This window comes from Urocitellus parryii, chromosome 2 (assembly GCF_045843805.1).
Source record: "Urocitellus parryii isolate mUroPar1 chromosome 2, mUroPar1.hap1, whole genome shotgun sequence".
In the NCBI taxonomy this organism is placed as follows: Eukaryota; Metazoa; Chordata; class Mammalia; order Rodentia; family Sciuridae; genus Urocitellus; species Urocitellus parryii.
Window position 1 is genome coordinate 216,352,015 of NC_135532.1, and position 15,445 is coordinate 216,367,459.

A 15,445-nucleotide genomic window follows, 5' to 3' on the forward strand; every position below is an offset into this window, starting at 1 on the left:
TTTTCCTGCTATTGCCTGGGTGAATCAATACCCATTGTTTTTAAGTAAATAAATCCTTGTTCCTGATTAGTCTGGAGGTATTCAGGTTGCCTTTTGCAGAAACAGAACAACTACATATCAACATCTTGATTTCAACCCATCTCCCTTTGTGATTCTGGAAGCCACTGTTTTCTCTACCCATTAAATCTTAAAACATATGGCATGGGTCCCAGATCAGCAATCACATGGATCTGATACTATGCCCCAATTTCATGTTAAATACTTCTTACAAATCAGCTGAATATTGGCCTAGCTGGTGGGGGAAAAAAAAAAAAAAGATTAGTTGATACAATGAAGAGCTGTGGGCTGGGGTTGTAGCTCAGAGGTAGAATGCTCGCCTACCATGCATGAGGCACTGGGTACGAGCCTCAGCACCAAAAAACAAACAAACAAACATACAAACAACAACAACAACAAAAAAAAAACAAAGCAAAGAAAAAAATTAGAACTGCTATGTGGGCTCAAAACAATACACTAAGTTACAAAGTGAAGAGAGGTATTTTTACAAAAATGAAGAGGAACATTAAGAAAATATTAATGCTTTGTTTTGCAACCCCCCCCCCCCCAAAGGAATACTGAATTCCTAGTTCTAAGAAAATGGTAGGGGGGTGACAGTCAAGGCCCACAAGGTTTCTTAGGCACTAGTCCCAATTAAATGGGACATTGAGTTTTTTATGTAATAAAACGTTTTCTGGATTTAAAGATATTTGGAGGGGCCGGGGCTGTAGCTCAGTAGCAAAGTGTTTGCCTAGCATGTGTAAGGCAATGGGTTGGATCCTTAGAAATACATAAAAATAAACAACAACAACAAAAAAGGCATGCTGTCCATCTACAACTACCAAAGTCAAAAAAACAACAAAAAAGATCTGCACACATGAAATCAATGCACAGTTTTCAGAATAAAAATAGAAATTATTTTTCATGACATTTCTAACAAAGTCATGTAATTTCAAAATTATATGTTCTAATATAAATTTTGCTAAATTGGAAAAGTCCTGTGTGTATGGCTGGGATTGAACCTAGGGGTCTCATGTAATGCTAGGCACAGAACAATATATAACTTTTTTTTTCTTTTCTTGGTATTAAGGATTGAACAGGGGTACTTTACCACTAAGCTACATGCCCAGGCCTTTTTATTTTGAGACAGGGTCTTGCTAATTTGCTGAGGTTGGCCTACAACTTGTGATCTTCCTGTCTCAGCCTCCTGAGTCTTTGGGATTATAAGCATGGGCCACCTAGCTCGGATTGTTATATTTTGACCTTCTGGGAAAATGTAATATGTTTTATTGTTTTAATGGTGTTCTTAATAATCTGAAACTTTTTCATATATATCCATATATCAGAAAAAGAAATATGAGTAACCACATGCCCAAATATTTGGGTAAATATCTGGAGATTTGGTTCAAAAACCATACTGTGCAGGCTGGGGAGGATGGCAGTGCTAACCAAATCCAGAAAAGCCAGCTGAGCTTCAAGAGGGAGGTAGATATATGATCCTAATAGTCTACATCATATACACAAGAGTCACTAAAAATTTGTGTACCCTGAGGACATTGGAAATACACAGGTATTTTGTTATAAACAATTGCAACACACTTGAATCAAAGTGTGAAATATGATATATCAAGAACTATGTAATGTTTTGAACAACGAACAATAAAAAAAAAAGAAACAAAAAAACAAACAAAAAAAAAAAACCCAATTGCACTGCTTTTCTGTGCCTGTTGGGTACAGGAGATAACTGAGATAGGTACTTATACTTGGCTAAACCTTAGAAATCAAGTCTAGCAAATATAGTCACATGGATATAGTCACAGGGGCTTCAAAATGAGGGTTCAAGCATCAGGTAAGTGGAGCAGCAGGATCATCAGATGACGGTTAAGGTTTCTTCTAATTATGACAATATAGATTTCTATAAATATTTTCAAGACATACTCAACTAACTTTATGCATATGTGGCATAATCCCTATATTTTATGCAAACTGAGAACTAAAGATAGCTGGAGAAGCATAAAAAAGAAAGAAAGAAAGAAAGGAAAGAAGTATTTGCTTGGAAGTGTCACATTGTTACTTCAATATTCAATAAGGGGCAGGGGTTGTGGCTCAGTGGTAGTGTGCTTGCCTATTATGCGTGAGGCACTGGGTTCGATTCTCAGCACCACACACAAATAAATAAAATAAAGGTCCATCAACAACTGAAAGAAATTAAAAAAAAATTTCAATATGTCGTTTCCACACTGAGCAGCGAGGCATCCAACTAAGATCATTTTGGATCCCTAAAGAATTTTAATATAGTTCCCCTCATTCCTTGAGAGCTTTACTTGGATTATGGGTCAATGCACAGAATATATTTTCACTTAAGGACATTGGCAAAAGCCATGAGTATACAGATATCTTGTTGTAAACAGTTGCATTGCTTTGCTGTGCCTGTTGGGCACAGGAGATACTGAAATAGAGTCTAGGATTTCCTATAGGAGGCATTCCTTTTCTAACACCATTAGCAGGTAGGGAATGATTGAGATGGTGATTATCCAAAGGTTGGAAATCTCTGGACTAGTTATTATTCAATGAAGGCCAATTAATAGTACAATTTAGGACAACTGAAACTTAAAATTTCACTACATTTCTTGAATTAGCATCACCTTTCCCACATTGTGCTACTGGGAAAAAAATAGAGTCAATGGTGTAATGAATGGAATGTCCCCTTTTAAACTGGCTATATGAGATGATATAGGGACAATGCAGGTAGAGATGGATAGAGATGAGGGAGACAGTCAATTGAGGAATCTTCCCTAATTTCTTATAACACTTTCTCCTTCCTGACTGGTACAAAATCTTTACCTACTAATAGCATTGCAATCTTAAGGCTTACTTTTCAATTCATTATAGGGTCCTGAAATAATTTCTTGGTTTAAAGGCAAACATGAATTGGTAATTTTGATTAAATATTAAAAAAATCAAAATTAAGAGCAAATAATCTCATGGAATGTATCATAATATATAAAAACGAAAGAAATTATTTTGTGAAGTACCATATTTTAACACGTGTGAGTATGTGTACTCTTGTTCTTGTACTCAAGGCTTTCCTTAGCTCAATGTAGCACTATTTACTGGATCCACAAAAGGCATAAAGTTGTCCTTGAAACAGTCTAAGAGCAGTTCTTAATAAGAGGAAAACATTCATTTTTATCACTCAAAAAAAAAAATTCACCACAAACAAAAATAGAAAACACTGTCACAGTGAAGCAATTTATGAATTCCCAAGCTTTCCCACCTTCCTTCTTCAGGGAGGTACACCAATTAATCAAAAGCCATTACTGCCCAGGGTCCAGTACTGGTCCAGAGGTCTAAATCTCCTTCAGGATTTCAACTCTCATTCTTAAATACAGAACTTTGATTGAAATGCCCAGCATGGAGAATAGTAAAACTACCAAACTCTACTTCACTGCAAATGTCAGGCAGTTTGACTTTTTATGGGGAATTCATATTTCAAATTTGAACATATCATCCTCTGCCACAAGCTGGAGCAGAAGTATCAATGAAGTGAAAACAAAAGGTAATACTTTTACTTTGCAGTGGATGATGGATAAAATTTAGAAGTCCTAAATGACTCTGCTTTGAATTCTTAGTAACCTCTGAGAGTTGCTGCAAGGATTCAATACAGTAATCTATGCAAAGCACTTGACTTGGCTTCAACAAATGTTAATTACCTTTACTATTTCTTTAAGTTGGGCAGAGAACCTCTAAAATAGTTCTGAAACCCAGAGCAGCAAAGGCTTGTTCACATGCAACAATTCTAATGTCTACAATAGTCCATTCTATCATTTGGCTCTATATTGTAGATGGTAGAACAGCAGCCAATAGCTACAGGTGGCTACTGAGCACTTGAACTGTGTGTATTCAAAATTGATACGTACTGTTAAGTGTTAAGTGCATATTAAATTTGGAAGACTCAATATGAAAAAAACAAAATTTTAAAAAAATTTTTTTTCATTGAAATAATTTTGAATATACTGGGTTAAATGAAACCTAAAATTCAGGTTTCGTTTCACTTTTTAAATGTTGCCACAAGTAGATCGAATTATCTTCATAGTGGTCAGAAGTGACGTAGAATCTTGCTAACGAGGACTAGTACAACCTGGGAGCTGGTTGTAAATGCAGGTCCTTAGGGCGAGACACACAGAGTCAGCATCTGCATATGAACGTGATCCTATGATTGTTCCCGTGTGTCTCTCCTGTGTATTCCGCTATTTAGTTTAATGAAGAGGACAAATCTGGCCCTAAGGTCACATAAATAATAATTCCCTTGCTCTAGGTAATTGCTTACTGAAAAACGAAAGTCTACAGGAAGCAAGCAAAGGCAGAAGAGTAATGAAGCAAGAAACTCAAATATAGGAACAAAAAGAAGTGGGAGAAACAAAATTCAAACTGGGAGATACAGCTGGAAGAGAACTTCCAGACCTTCGCCTCCATAAATGTGAAGGAAGATGGAAACTAAGCCAAAATCTACAATCAAGACCTGCAAAGCGCAAGGAAGCTGCCAGTCAAATTTAGTCTTACCCGCCCCTCAGTAGCCTCAGCTAAGGTAGGCCAGAGCCCGAGTGAGTCCAAGGCTGGGGAGCTTCACGAACCACCAGCTCTCCCAGGGTTACACTGTTCCTCGGGATGTCTCTCCATCTTTCGCCCACAGTCCCTTTTCTCCAGACACATAACATGCTTCCCAGGGCTCACCTGCCTCCAAGCAGCCCCAACTGCCAGCGCCTTCGCCACCGCCACCTTCCAGTCTTTCTGCAGGGAACCCGCCCCCTCGAAATCAGATGGTACTCCCATTGGTCCGACAGTTCGTCACTCCTGCAGGGAGGGGCCGGGCTCCAGGAGGCTGTAGAGAACGCCATAGCAACCAAACTCGGAACTACAACTCCCAGCATGCTCCAAAAGGGGAGACGCGAGGTACCGCCCCAAGGGCTACCAATAAATGGGCGAAGTTGAAATCGCCCGGATGGGTTCCGTTTTATGCAAATCTAAGTTAAAGCCACACCCTTCCTCATTCCAACTGAGCCCCCCTACTGCACCCTCCTCGGGCTGTACCCTGACTCCCTTTTCTTCTCCACTACATACTCTCCAGTAAAACCTTACGTAATTTAGTTGAATGCATTGTAGCTATTGTTTCTCACGACAGCGAGCAGATGCACCAAATGGTGGAAGAAAATCTCCATAAATCCTAGACCCGAAACCTTTGGTTCCGCCTTTGTGGGAGGAGGAGCAGGAGAGGAGGAAGAGGTTTCCTCTCCGAGCCTGTTGATTGGCTTATCTCTGTGTCATTCCGTACGCCTCCATTTTTCTTCAGCTCTCTCTCCTAGCATCCTCCGGTGGGCAGGGCCAGTGGTAGGGGCGGTGAGGAGGTGTGGTCATCTTCTTTCGATTGGCAGACGGTTGTGACCACCTATCTGTGGGCGGAGACCGAGGGGTGGATGGGGGCGGAGGAGGCTTCGGAGGGAGATGAGGAGATAGGCGGGAGCGAGGGAGGGAGCGAAGGAGGTAGAGAGGAGTGGAGGAGCGTAGGGAGGGAGCGCAGCTTGGTTGCTCCGTAGTACGGCGGCTCGCGAGGGAGACTCCCGAGCGGGCTCCGGGACGGGCGGGCAGGCGGGCGGGGATGGTGTGCGGGGCTGCGGCTCCTGCGTCCCACCCAATAGCGTGTGAGCTGCACTGATTTGTGCCTGGGGCGGCAGCGCGGACCCGCCCGGAGATGAGGTGAGGAGCGGGCTGACGGCGGCGGCCTGGGCTGTGGGAGGTGGCGCGGGGGCGGGGGTCGGCGCGGGGGTCGGCGCGATGGCCGCCCGGGGCGCTGGTCCCGCTGCTCCGCGCGCGTCCCTCCGGCCGCCCTTCACCCTGTGCGGCGCACGCTGGAGGCGGGGCAGCGGCCGCCCGTCCACCTCGTCCTCCTCATCCTCCCGGGAGCTGCGGCTGGGGGCCGGCTGGCCGGCAGCGAGAGGCCGGGCTCCGCGGCGGGGCCTGGGAGTGGCGGCAGCGGGACGGGCTTGGGGTTGAATGGGCGTCCGCAGCCCTGGTCTGGCCAGCTGGCTCCCTCCTTAGGGGGCATCGCGGTCGGGCGTTCCTTCCAGGGCTGACCTCGCTGCCCTCGGCCGCCGGAGGGTGGCGGGCCGGCCCAGCCTCACCAGCTTCCCGGGAACCCGAGCTCGCCGGGAGCAGCCTCGCGCCTCCCGCCTGTCGTGTCTCCCGCCGCCCCCCCACCCCGGCCTGGAGTCCCCGGCTCATCCTTTTTTCTTTTCTCTGGCGTGCCTGCGAAATCCTGTCAGTGAAGGGCAGTCAATGCCGTCTGGCCCTAAGTGGTGCTGCCGGGACTGCCTCTGATGGTATTTAACAGAAAACGGCTCCCTTGGCAGTGTGAGCGCGTCCCTCGGAGTCTGCGGCTTCTCCTTCCCTCCCTTACTCGCGGACTCAGGTTTCTGGTATGGACCCGCGGCACAATTGCGGCCACTTCTTGCTTGGACGAGGAAATGTAATCCGAATTTCCAGAAAAAGGAAAGCAACGAGGAATGGGTTGCACCTCCCCTTACTTCTGTTTGCTTTTGGATTAGAAGACAACTTCTGGATTACCTTTCCTATGGTCAAATCTTTTGTGTGATTCAGACTAAATGCTTTGCTTTTGAAGAAATAGATTAGCAATTTCTTGATGGATAGGTTCTTGAATATGAAAGTTTCCTTTCGAACTTTGCTATCATTAGTGCTATTTAGAAAACAGAACCAACCTGAAAATTTAAATATACTCGGACTCTGGCTAGATGCGGTTCTTTGTGCTTATCTGTTAGCATCCTTCTCTTGGCTGTTTCTGTGGTCAAAAACGTAGAGATAATAAAGACAAGTCCAATAAAAGTATGGATAATAAAAACAAATATCATACAAATGCATCTGGTAAATCTCAATTCTGTCATTGGATAGGCAGATTTACTAATCCCATTAAACGGATGAAGAGAAAGGCTCAGAGTTAATGCATGGATTATGTAGTGGACAGGATGTGAGGGCAGGAACTGGGGCCAGGAGCCAGCAGTCCAGCTGGTTTGCATGGTCCCACTCTAAACCCCCCAAATAGGAGGAATGTATTTTTGGGATACCTTTATTTTTAGATGACTAGGCTTGAGAGTGAAGTAGCTTTATTACTCTTCATAGTTGTTATGTCTGTTTGTCTGAGAACAAAATACTTTTGTGTTTTGCTTAACAAAATTTTCATTAGTTTTCTTGAGACATTTATGTGGTTTTCATGGGAGTTGACCTATATGAAACATTTTCAAAAATAAAAATTTTGGGTCTGGGGTTGTAGCTTAGCAGTAGACCACTTGCCTTGCACGTGTGAGGCACTGAGTTTAAACCTCTGTACCACATAAAAATAAATAACTAAAGGCATTGCATCCATCTGGAACTAAAAAAAATGAAAAAAAGTGAAAATTCTGCAGGAATTTATAAAGAACTCAGGAACTTTTAAGTGATCTAAATTAAGAAATGAAGAATAGGGTGATTGGGTTAAAAATCTTTCAAACACCTGTAAGTAACCCAGTAAGGAGCCTTTCCGATGGTACATTTAAAAAAAAAATTCTTTAAGAACGTATTGCTGAGGAGCATAGTACTTTTACAAAACTCTATTATTATTCTGCCTGAGTAAGAGAGGAAATGAACACATTTTTAATGTACTTTGGAACCCTCTGGATTGTTCAGATACTAAGCATTGTGAAATAGGGCATAAAATGAGTGGTACCAAGTTAGTTCCGTGAAATGTTTGTCCATGTTAGCATTTTTTTTTTTTTCCAGTGACTGGCAATTTCCTTTTTCTTAATACTTATCTCTAGTATTGGTAGTAGAATTCTGCATAAATTTTATCTTTTCCCTAGATGTCTAGATTGAGGCACACCCTCAAAGCTATTATGAGATTAAGAGGGAGGTGCTGGCAAATTCCTCTACTCATACTCATTTCTCCACCCCACCCCTCTTTTGGTGATGCTGGGGATTGACCAAGAGCTGGAGCATGCTAAGTAGTGCTTTGCCACTGTGCTACCCCTGTCTCCCAGACTTATCAAATTTGCTAAATTGTGACTTTTAGAGAATTAGTTATATAAAAGGTTGGGTTGTATCACTCAGATTCCACTGCTGCAGAGCTGTTCTCTTTTGAATGGTCATTTCCTCCTAAATGGCTCCACTTACAAGGTTGGGTTTCTCAAAGTCTGGGCTTCATATCTCTTCCATGTGCACTAACTTGGGAAAAATGAAGTTTTCTTTCACCTCAGCTCAGACAGCCAGAGATGGGGCTCTGGAATCAATATTTTCAGCAAGTTTTCCATGAACTTCTGAGCAGTAAAGTTGGAGAACAACTGGTATTGTGCTTCCTGTTTACTGAGTATCCCCTAGGACCAGTTCCTGAAGTAGATAACAAGTTTTTCAAGTGGCAGAATAAGTTTTATACCCTAGGCTGCTAATAAAAAGTCTATGACCTTAAAATGAGTAATTGTACTTTCATGTATGTTTCAGAAGGGCAGAGACCAGTTCACTCTGATATGCCTGGTGCCTGGAGGAACTCATTTAAATATTTGTTGAGTGAATGATTGAACTACATTGCAATGAGGCCAGTTTTTTACACTTTTACTTGTCAAATTAATTGCATCACTTAGCAGTCACTAATTTTTATAAATTAGGAACAACAAGAACTATATCCCAGTTATTTCTTTAACTTTAGTTAGTGTTGAAAGGAGATAGTCTCCTTGGCATGGAGTGTTCAAGGTGATATGCTAGGAAGAAGACTAAGCAAAATATTTATTTAGGTACTCAAAACATAAATTTAAGTTATAGTGGGGTGGTAAATCATTTATTATCATTATATTGCATTCCATTTTGTAAACCATGATAGTCCCAACTTCCTACTATAAAAATTAGTTTGCAGAAAATAGGTAATTGGTGTGTTTCTAACTTTCACACAATTAAAATATGACCTTTACACCCCTTTTTCAGAGTCTACCTTAGGATCCCATAAATAACAAGTGGTTATATAGTCGGGGTTGGAGAGTTCAGAGCACAAACTGTGGAGAATGTTGGATTTGATTACACATTCAGTGACTTTGATCAAGTCACATAACTTCTTCATGCCTCAGTTTTTTCAGCTGAAAATGAGAGTAGTAGTAAAATTTAAATACTACTAAGCACATACATAAATTCTTAAGACATATCCAGTGAATAAATGGTAGTTAACATTGGTCATAAAGAATTGGGTTATATGAAAATATATAAAATTTAAAAGCTAACCCATTTAATTTTTGCACTATTGTACCATATGGTAGTAATAGAAATTCATTGCTTTAAAATGAAATTCCTTGGGCTGGGGCTATATCTCAGTGATAGATCATTTGCCTAGCACTTTCAAGGCCCTGGGTTCGATTCTCAGTACCACATAAAAATAAATAAATAAAATGAAGGTATTGTGTCCAATTACAGCTAAAAAAAATATTTAAAAAAAGTGAAATCCCTTGCTGATTTCTAGGTACTAGACAGTAAAAAATTGGTACTTTAAAAAATTGGATTACTTAACTAGACATTAAATTCATTACCTCAGTATGTGTCTCATCTGATTTTTTTTTTTTTGTATATTCATGTGGCTATTCATATACAACTTTTAGTAACCTATGGTTGTTTTCTAACCTGTCTTTATTTTTATAACATCTTACAAATGTCTTTCCATATCTGTGTTGTTAGTTACACAGTTTTACTAACTGAATAATATTCCATTTTATGGATCTATAAGAATTTAACCAATTTATTTTTATTAGACATTAGTTTCCACCCCTACCCCGCCCATTATCAGTAACTTTGCACTGATTAGGCTATATGCACACACAGATCTCTCTCTCTCTCTCTCTGTACTGGAGATTGAACCCAGGATCTCACACATGCTAGGCAAGCACTCTGCCACTGAGCTACATCCCCAGCCCTTACACGTCTCTGTATACCTTTGAGATTTTTTTTCCCTCAGATAGGTTTCTAGAAGTGGAATTGTTGGTTCAAAGGATATACTAAACCTTAAAAATTTTTGATACATATTTCCATCTGTCATTTAGAAAGGTTGTAGCAATTTACATTCTTGCAGTGGTATATGAATGTTCCAGTCTTCATCCTCTCCAAACCCCTTTTTGGAATGACTTAACCAGTACTACAAATCTAGTGAATATTTTCCTTTAGGAAGAAGAATGGCTTTTTAGTAGAGCCTGCTTGATAAGGGGATTTGGAAACTCAGAAAATTCATGTACCTGTAATAGTGATAGCAAGTATCTGTCAAGGCCCCCCCACTTTTTTTTTGTGGTGGTGCTGGGGATTGAACCCAGGGCCTTGTGCATGCCAGGCAAATACTCTACCAACTGAGCTATATCCCCACCCCCTGTCAAGTCTTTTTGCAGCATTTGCATTAAATTAATTGAATCTTCATAAAATCTCAGTTTTACAGATGAATATGTCTTGAAATCTGAAGTATCACCAGTTAAGTAAATTAGCGGACCAGCTAGTGGCTGAGGAGATTTTTCACTGTAGAGTCTAAACTTTTAGTCTATTTTCTGAACCTATTTTATACGCATTTGGGTACTTTTTACAGTCTTGATTTTTTGTTATGGAGTAACTTAGTGGTTCCCTGGGGTATACTAATGTATGGTGTGTGTGTGTGTGTGTGTGTGTGTGTGTGTGTGTGTATTATATATTATATGTATTATACACTAATATAATGTACATATTCATCATAGAAATTGACTGCCTCTCAAAGAGTGATGAAAAGTCAGGTAGGTTGGCTTACATATGAGCCTTGCCCTCAAATGAGCATTCACCTCTCAAAGCAGTCTTTTTATCTTTTATTCTGTAGTGGTTTTCCTAAAGTCCCCCTTTTTGAAAAACAGGGTTATTGGCATAAGAGAAGACTAGTGAAGTTTGAAAACACAGTTTACTTGGGTGTGAATTTACATTGGGAACACAAGGCTATAGAAGTATGATAAGGGGGACAGATGGGAGCCTGTCCAGACATTTCCGTGTTGGCCGGTGTGGAGATTTGAAGTGACTGGTGAATATTCACTCTAGGAACACGAAGGTCTCATGGATCCCTGGCAAAAACCTTTCTATTAATAAATGTGATGGTATAATATCATTAAAGTTCTGTTGCTAAGGTTTGTAGCCCCCTACAAAAGTGAATTTGAATTCAGCTTTTAACCTTTTTCCTAATAGAATTAATTATGGGTGGCTTGCCTTTTAGCTTATTGCCCGAAGAGAATGTTGGTGAAATTGTTTTGGCTTCTGCTGTCTGGCCAGATTTTCTCTCTTCTCTCCATGACTGTCATTGCTCAGTTGTCCACTAGTCACCAAAACCCATTCTTGTTGGCCTCGTGTAGACCATGTGTGAGTGGTAATGAGTACATTTCACTCTTCCTAGGATGGTTCCAAAACCTACCCAGATTCTCACACTCAGTGATAACATTCACGCTCTGTGAGGGTTCACATGCTCAATACCCAGAGTTGAACTGAGGGATGTGACAGGGTTTTGGATTCAAATGAACTTGAATGTGAAAATAACAAGGTTGTAGTGGGTGGCCAAAGTTGTATCCTTGGTGGTTATAATTAAACAAACTCTTAATACAGAAGGACCATGCTTTTGATTCTCTGTTGCTCTGGTGAGCATTTGTTTTGCTCCTGCTCCTCCTTGCATTTTGTCTGCAAGTCCTTTTGGTCTCTGGGGGCATGCATTTGTAAGTTGGGATACTGCTCATAGAAATGGACAAAGTCAACTGACTTCAGTGCTATGATATAACCAATCCACTTAAGGAGGACACTGGTTCTTACGATATAAACATTGAAACAAGCCACACCTGTAAACTTGGCAACTTGGGAGATTATAAATTTGAGGCCAGCCTTGGAAAAAGACTGAGGATGTATCTCAGTGGTAGAGTGCCACTGGGTTCAATTCCCATTGATTCAAAATCAAAAACAACGCTGAAACAAGATGCTGTTGTAGCTGTTAATTGTGTGTGTGTATGTATGTGTCCGTTGTGTATATCTGTGAACCTGTGTGTGCAGGGCTAACTACTTCTTTTCAAGGGAGATTTCCTGAACAGTTTTATTGTTCTAACGAGTGTAATGTATTGTGTTAATAAGCCACTGTATAAACATACATCATTCCTATGCATCATCAGTAATAAGAGGCTGCTTATTGTGGATCCAGTGTTTTATAAAAACCAATTCATTTCTGCTCTAAACTTAAGATAGGTTTTAAAAGTAAGTAATCTTTCAGATTCTGAAATTATCTGAAACTCAATTTCCCATTCCTGCAGAATTGGAGTATTGCATTTTGACCACTGACATAAATGCTATTTACTGGTAATGAGAGAAACCTTGAAAAACTGACCAAAAAATTAGTGCCATTCTTGGGATATATAGCAGGTTTGAATGAACAATAATTCTCTGTTTTTCTTTCCTTCACTTGATAATAAATAATTTTAAACAGAACAAGTAAATGATAATAAGTGTTGTAGGTAGTACTGTTTATTACACTTAATTACAGTTGTTGTTTTAATTTTCTTTAAATGAACAGAAAAATTGAGGAAGAAGAAAGTCATTAGAGGGGTTGCTGCATGAGGACAGGGAGTATGGTCTTTATTGTTCCTGGTCTTATCTTCAGGACCTAGAACAGTGCTCATAACAAGGAGGACTCTCAACAGTCATTTTGTTGGTGAGTGGCAAGAATACAGTTTGAGGACTGGAAAGTCTGGAGGCCAGAGAGGCTGAATGATTGCGGTGAGTGAGGAAGAGACAGGTGAGGAATAAAGGAAAGAGGGCCAGCTGGGACTTCTTTCAGAGTTAGTTCCCTGAAAGAGGAAGTAAACGGAAGTTTAAGAAGGCAGTCCCATGATTTGCCTTTGTTTAGAAAACTCCCTCTGATGTGGGAACTAGGAGGGCAAGAGAGAAGCATTGACTTGGCTCCCCTTGTGACTCCCAACCTGTGAATGTTGACATTTCTACCTAGCCTTGGACTTTATGACGAAAATAATATGATTTACTTCTGAGAATATCCTAAATGGTGTGATATGTATGGTGTGGTCTGTAGAAACTCTTCAAAGTTCTCTGAGAGAGACCCCCCATAAGACCCTAACTTATCATGTTTCAGCGTACGAGTTTTTCATTTTGCAGTGATGCTAAAGCAATATACATTTGGAACAAAAAGTACTTCAAATTGTGATTTTTGCTTTTTCCCCCAGACTAGTGAGATGCAGTCACATCCTTTCTCAAGATGCTGCTGGGTAGTGGCAGTGAGCTGCAGATCCCAGTGGTCACTTGATCACAAGGGAAAACAACCTGTGTACTCTATAGTGTGATGTGTTGCTAAGCTTTGATGTCCCATAGTTTTGGGAGATTAAATGCATTTTTAAAAATTTACTTATTTTTTATGTGGTGCTGAGGATCGATCCCAGGGCCTTGCATGTGCGAGGCGAGCGCTCTACTGCTGAGCCATAACCCCAGCCCCTTAAATGCATTTTTTTATTTAGCATATTTCCAATTTACTATGGGTTTATTGGGAAGTAAACCAATTATCAATTGGTTAGATTGATAATAGCTTAGAGGAGCATCTGTGCTATTATTATTTATCAAATAAATAATAAGTAAGGTAAAGGTCAAGAATTGTTTACCTTTATGAACATTAAGTTAATTGAGGTTATAAGTATCAGTTGCTGATAGGAGAGATTTTCTCTGCTTTTTTTCTTAGTGAAAGAAACTTTAAATGAATGCAGAAGAATTCTTCAAATAGCTATTTTGTGAATTGGAGATCATGGGGTGATGTTTTGTAAAATGCTGTGACTGTCCAAACTGGAGTTTTTAGTATTGAAGGGGGAGGGAAGTTCTACAGTAATTGTAACATTACATTACTTCTTAGTTCAGTTAATTTTCTGTTATCAGTAGTCATTATGATATCACAAGATGAGGAGATATTATAGTTGTGATTTAGTAACTAAAAAGAAATGTTTTTTTCTTAAAAGCAATACATGTTTATTGAAGAAAACTTTTGAAAATATAGATAAGAAGACAGAAAGCCTACCCAGAATCTCACACTCAGTGATAATGTTCATACTCTGTGAGGGTTCACATGCTCACATTACCTAGGAGGTATCCAGTTTGAGCTGCTCAGGCTGGGAGACATGAAAGTCAGTAAGGGACTGTGGGCACTTAAGGTAGTCCATCAGTGGGCAGCCCAGGGCTAGTCCACCCATTTCTTTGTGACCCAGGGAGTATGCATCCTGGTATTACTACATTTTCTAGTTCTTCAAGAACACCTTGAAATCTAGAAGTGTGGGTTTAACACAAATCTCCCAATTTATACACTAGCAGTCAAACAAAGCCTACCTGAGGGCTGAATTCAGTCTTTGTTGGCATTTCCAGCCTTCTGTGACACACTGTCTTATATTTAATCAGTCACTTATTGATGGACATCTTTTTGCTTTAATAAAGACAGGTGAAATCCTTGGGACAGAAGATATGTTTCCAAAGCCCTAAAAACATGCAGCTTTCCCTCTGTAGGTTGAGATGCACTTGTATCCTGTTCTGCTGCCAGTACTGGGTAAAACCCTTTCAAAAATTCTGAGCGAGTGTTGTTTTGTTTTTGATTTGCTTTTTGTATTTCCAATGACTGAATATTTCTAGAATGCTTACTGACCACAATTTTGCTAGAACTCTCCAGTAGTATTTTGGTTCATGTATCCAATGTTTCTCCACCTTTTTAATACCAGATAATACTAGTGTTATATTAGTACTACTAAGTAGTGCTAATTGTGGGTACCATTCCACAAAACCAAAGGAATCAGTATCTTGGAAACAGTAACCTATTTGGAGAGTGTAGTGGATGGTTCAGTGAATCTTTGTGCACCCTGTGCACCTGGCATTATTGTTCTAGGTGTCCAGTCTGACCAAGACAGAATCTCAACCCCCTGAGACCATATTCTTTTTTCCTTTCTCTTGGTTTTTCATTTTGAAAATTATATTTCTTAAAGACCATTTTCATTTCAAGAATTTATGGTTGAAAAACATGTTTTTTGAAAATGCTTGGGATAGAACCCAGGGTCTTGTACATGCTAGGCAAGCACTCTGTTGTTGAGCTATATCCCAAACTGTATTTTTTTTTATTGGCATGAACTCCTAAAATAGTGGTGAATTAAATTGTCCTTTAATTTCTTAAATTTTGTTTCTCCTACATTTTATTCATAATAAACCTTAGTAACTAAATTTCTAGGTTGTTTTTTTGTTGTTGTTGTTGTTGTTTGTTTGTTTTCTTTCTTTTTGGATTGTGAAGAAACCAAGTTACAAACTGGAACTGTGTAATGGGAACTTT

At 40.1% G+C, this 15,445-nt stretch overlaps 2 protein-coding genes and 1 non-coding gene across 9 annotated transcripts in view; 1 reads left to right on the forward strand and 2 right to left on the reverse strand.

The window, feature by feature from the left end:
* Cryzl1 (crystallin zeta like 1) overlaps window positions 1-4,849 on the reverse strand; it is a 33,506-nt gene extending 28,657 nt beyond the window's left edge. For 2 of the 3 annotated variants that reach the window (XM_077795393.1, XM_026393535.2), the window contains exon 1: window positions 4,771-4,849. The gene's annotated coding sequence lies outside the window, so the exon portion shown is untranslated. The remainder of the gene's footprint in view (window positions 1-4,770) is intronic. The other variant, XM_026393536.2, reaches the window with a different exon arrangement.
* Window positions 4,850-5,614: 765 nt separating this feature from the next.
* Itsn1 (intersectin 1) overlaps window positions 5,615-15,445 on the forward strand; it is a 207,796-nt gene continuing 197,965 nt past the window's right edge. For 3 of the 5 annotated variants that reach the window (XM_026393561.2, XM_026393563.2, XM_026393566.2), the window contains exon 1: window positions 5,628-5,790. The gene's annotated coding sequence lies outside the window, so the exon portion shown is untranslated. Of the gene's footprint in view, window positions 5,791-15,445 lie in introns of all 5 variants that reach the window. The other 2 variants (XM_077795394.1, XM_026393562.2) reach the window with 2 other exon arrangements.
* Window positions 10,394-10,469, reverse strand: Trnaa-ggc (transfer RNA alanine (anticodon GGC)). Its single transcript has one exon. It is a non-coding gene; the product is annotated as a tRNA-Ala (tRNA).